The sequence below is a fragment of the Petaurus breviceps genome, unplaced genomic scaffold (genome assembly GCF_028583685.1).
Source record: "Petaurus breviceps papuanus isolate PSGF00001 unplaced genomic scaffold, PetGlider_PUasm1.0 76, whole genome shotgun sequence".
In the NCBI taxonomy this organism is placed as follows: Eukaryota; Metazoa; Chordata; class Mammalia; order Diprotodontia; family Petauridae; genus Petaurus; species Petaurus breviceps.
This window is the reverse complement of record NW_027186473.1, coordinates 61,423,472-61,427,859: the sequence shown is the minus strand read 5'-3', so window position 1 is coordinate 61,427,859 and position 4,388 is coordinate 61,423,472. Positions and strand designations below refer to the sequence as shown.

Sequence of the window (4,388 nt, the reverse complement as noted above, 5' to 3'; positions counted from 1 at the left end):
CCCACCTTGTTGGTTTGCCCATCCCCCTCTCTGTACTTGGAAGCAGGGGCTGGAGCTTTGTGAGGGGAAGGACACCTCCCCCCCTTCTCCCAAGAGAACTTTATTTGGACTCTTGTTTTGAATTGAAGTGATAATGCAATATACTTTGTGTTTGTTGAAGGCCAAGTGGCTACTTTGGTAACTTTAGTTCTGTATCTTGAAAATGTGACCTAAGAGATGTTTAGTTCTAATTCAAAAGTAAATTGACTATGCTATGGGCATGAAAGATCTTGGGGCCAAATGTAATTGGGAATGTAAATTTTTAAGATCTTCCCTGTCCCTAGGCTAAAGTACACCTGGAGCCTGGGGTGGGAGGCTTGTTTTTCAGTAGATACTTCTTGATTGGCCAGTGAGTCAATAAGGTTGTTACATTCTCTGAGCCAGGAGAAGGGTATATAAGCCCTGATGTGTAGCTTTGTTTTGGGGCTCACTTTGAGAAGTATTCTGTGATTTGATCTGGATTCTGGGAAGCTGTTGTCCAGAGCCCCCTGGCTTTGAAAAACCCAGATGTTGAAACCCAGATGTTGATTTGGTATGGATGTAATTGTTGGACAGTTTGGAAAGCTGTCTACTTGATCTGTTTCTGTCTTGATAATTCTGCCTGTATACTTTGAAGTTCAGGGTGCTGACCTTTTTTCCCCTGAATGAGGTAAAGTATATATGTTTGACTGATTAAAGTAAGCTTGTTAACCCATTTTGAGTTGCTTTCTTTTAACAAAGCAGATCTAAGAAATTGTGGTGGCAGCGACCCTGGGAACGCCGGGGTGCTTGCCACTACATTTCTTTAAAAATGATGTCTAGGCTCTTTTTTTTTTAAATCATGGTTTTCAAGTAGTCCAGTAGTTCTTAAGGTATTTCTCTTCAATCTATTTTTCAGGCCAGTTGTTTTTCAATAACTTTTAAATTATCTCTCCTCGATCTATTTTCCAGGTCAGTGGTTTTTCCAATGAGATATTTCACATTGCCTTCTATTCTTTCATTTGTTTGGATCTGTTTAACAGCATCTTGATTTCTCATTAAGTCATTAGCTCCAATCTAATTCTGAAGGAATTATTCTCCTCATTGAACTTTTGAGATTCTTTTTCCATCTGGCAAATTCAGCTTTTTAAGGCATTCTTCTCCTCATTGCCTTTTTGAGCCTCTTTTGCCATTTGAGTTAATCTGGTTTTTTTTAATGTGTTATTTTCCTCAGTCAGGCTGTTGACTCTCATTTCATAATTTTCTTGCATTATTCTCATTTGTCTTTCCAATTTTTTCTCCACTTCTCTTATCAGCTTCTTAAGGTCCTCTATGGCCTGTAACCAGCTCGTATTTTTGGGGGGAGCTTTTGGTGCAGGAGTTCTGACTGCACTGTCTTCCTCCTGTTCCATGATTTGAACCTTTTTGTCCCCAAAATAGGAGTCTAACGTTGGATTGCTCTGCTTGGTTTGCTTCCTTTGTCTGGTCATGTTGCCAATCAGTCACTTGACCCCTGGGCTTTTTGCCACTGTAGGACTCTACCACCAGACAAGGGAGCTTTGTTCCAAATGCTGGGTTTTTTTCAGCTGCCGGAGGTATTAGTTGGGTGCCCTCTCTGAAGCCTCTACCCGCTCTGGCAAGCTGGTCACACCCCCCAGAACCTCCACCCTAGACCACAATCCAGATCCAAGCAGGTTAAAGCAAGAGCGATTACCCCTCAGACTAGTCGCTTGAGCCCCCTACACTCTGCAGGCCACGAGCTGAAGCTGCCACATGGTGGTGGCTGTGCCACTTCCCTTAGCGGGAGAAGCAAATTCACTCCCAACTACTGGGACCCAAATCCACACTGCACAGACCTCTCACTTTGTCCTTAGTATCTATGTGTTGATAATTCTGCAAACCGCTACAACTGCTGGTGATCTGGAGTCCCTCCAGCAGGTGGTTGGTCAGGCCTGCCCTAGGGCTAAAACCTCAGGCTCATGTGGGGCTGGAGTCAGCTCCCAGAGCTCTGCACTGACCGATTTCTACCAGCCTGCTGGGCTGTCCTCAGCAGGAGGTTAGCTTCTATGTATCATTTTTTGTATCCAGAGTTTGTTCAGAGTCCCCTTTTACATTAATTGGAGGGGGTGGGAGCCGGAGCCACATAGAGGTCTTGTTTCTACTCCCAGGCCAGTTGTTTTTCCAGTGAGATATTTAACATTTTCTTCTATTTCTTCATTCTTTTGACTTTCTTTTATTGTTTCTTGATGTGCCATGGAGACATTGGCTTCTACCCAATAATTCTAATTTTTACAAATTATTTTCTTCAATGAGTTTTTGTACCTCTTTTTTCCATTTCACCAATTCTATTTTTAAGGAGTTCTTTTTGGGGCAGCTAGGTGGCACAGGGAATAGAGCACAGGCCCTGGAGTCAGGAGGACCTGAGTTCAAATTTGACCTCAGACACTAAACACAAAAACTAGCCATGTGACCTTGGGCAAGTCACTTAACCCCAATTGCCCTCCAAAAAGCAAAAAAAAAAAGAGTTCTTTTCTTCAGTGAATTTGTATGCCTTTTTAAACCATTAGGCCAAATCTTTTTCAAATATTTTGAAAGTTAACCCTTTGATTATTTGAAAATTATGTTACTAGATTTCTTTTGTATAAACTTTGTTATCATTTTCTTGACTTTTTCTTTTTAAATGTCAGGTTGACTTCTTCATGTAACATAATAGAAACTAAGGTGTTAAATTCTAGGGAGCAAGGAGAAGTAATAAAAATGGAATGAATATAAGGTTATGGAGGTAAGGAAAGAATTAAGGATGGTATCATGGTTTGCAGTTTGTAAGACTGGAGGACAACAGTGCTTTTGAAAAGTCATGCATAATATTGTGGCTTCTGTTGGGTCAGTGGCATGAGGAGGTTCTGTCTCAGAGCCTTCACCTGTAGTGTTCAGGTGGGGGCTGTTGGCCATGTGTCTCACACAGTAAATGCATGCTTGCTCTCCTGCCCACCTCATGCCCTTAGTAATCTGCCTCCCTCCCCCTCCCCTTTCCTTCCTCTCCCCACTCCCAACAGGGGAACCATTTCCCTGAGATGGAAGGCAGCTCCCTCAGAATCTTTGCCTGGGCAGTCTCCCAAGCTGGGAGGCAGTGGTATGATTCAGCACCTGCCTTATTTCTGCCAGGGTAAAGTGATGAGGGCTTCTGACATGGTTCCAAGCAGCTTGGCATCCCCACAGCTAACTTTCCTGAGCAAGTAATAGGTAATCTTCCATGTGATTTATCTACTGGAATTTACTGTGGTTTGGCCTTTGTTGGAAACGGAGATGTCTATAAGATGGTTTTAAGCATAGGATGGAAACCATAGTGCACGACTATTTTTAAAAATCTGTGGAAACTCACATTATACTACATACCTTCAAAGGGGAATTCAATGGAGAAATCCTTGGTATAGTCATCACTGACTACATTAGGCCAGAAAAATAAAACTAGTTTAATTACTGTCCTTATTTTAGCAATTCAAGATGATACTGAAGAAGCTAAGAGACAACTGGATTTACCAGAATATGTGAAACTCAAAGAAGATAATTTCTTCCATATGCCAGAAAGCAAAATACTGAATGACCACTGATCAAAAGTCATTTCATTTACTTATTCGTTTTTTCTTGTATTCCACTGCTCTTTATCATTGCTATAGCCTTGTATTTGGTTAGCTTAAGAATTTTGTTCATGATAACTGTGAATTAGTTTATACAATACAATGTAGTTGCCATTTAATGCTCAAATTAATGTTACATTAAGCCCATCATATAGCAGTACCAAAAAGGCTTATTTAAAAATCATGGTGTTTTTTTAAAATATGCTGAACTATATAGAAACTTTATGAAATATACCACAGCAAAAGCAGAGAGCATAACAGAATCTTAAGTTTTTTTATGATGGAAATATATGTATATTAGTAAAAACTGACTGATTTAGCTCTAAGTTATTTCCTAGAGATGAGAATAGAGATCATTCTAATGACTATGGATTCTATATAATACTTCTGACTTCCAACCAACACTACTAGACATAGATGCCATGGAAAAGTAAAATATGGATTGTGTGAAGCTTTGGTAGTCTGATAATGCCTCAAAAGGAAGTAATGGTAGAATTTGTGTTTGATATGAATAGTGTAATATATTTTGGTTTGTTAAAGATGAGATTTTTGTGGAATTAATTTTATTTGGGATTATTTATTAAAAAGAAGTTTCTTATTAGGGTCGTATTGTTGCACTGTTTTCCATTTTATATTTATTTACATTCCCTGAATTCTAAGGGTTTTTGAATTTTAAAAAATGGCTCAGAACTATAGCTCCCAAATTTCCATGTGTTTTCTGTTCCTTCATTATAGATGGTATTGTTCACATTA

The 4,388-nt window shown here is 39.6% G+C and overlaps 1 pseudogene; it reads left to right on the top strand.

The window, feature by feature from the left end:
* The first annotated feature begins 2,865 nt into the window (after positions 1-2,865).
* LOC138174677 (riboflavin kinase pseudogene) lies at positions 2,866-3,608 on the top strand (annotated as a pseudogene).
* The last annotated feature ends 780 nt before the right edge of the window (positions 3,609-4,388 follow it).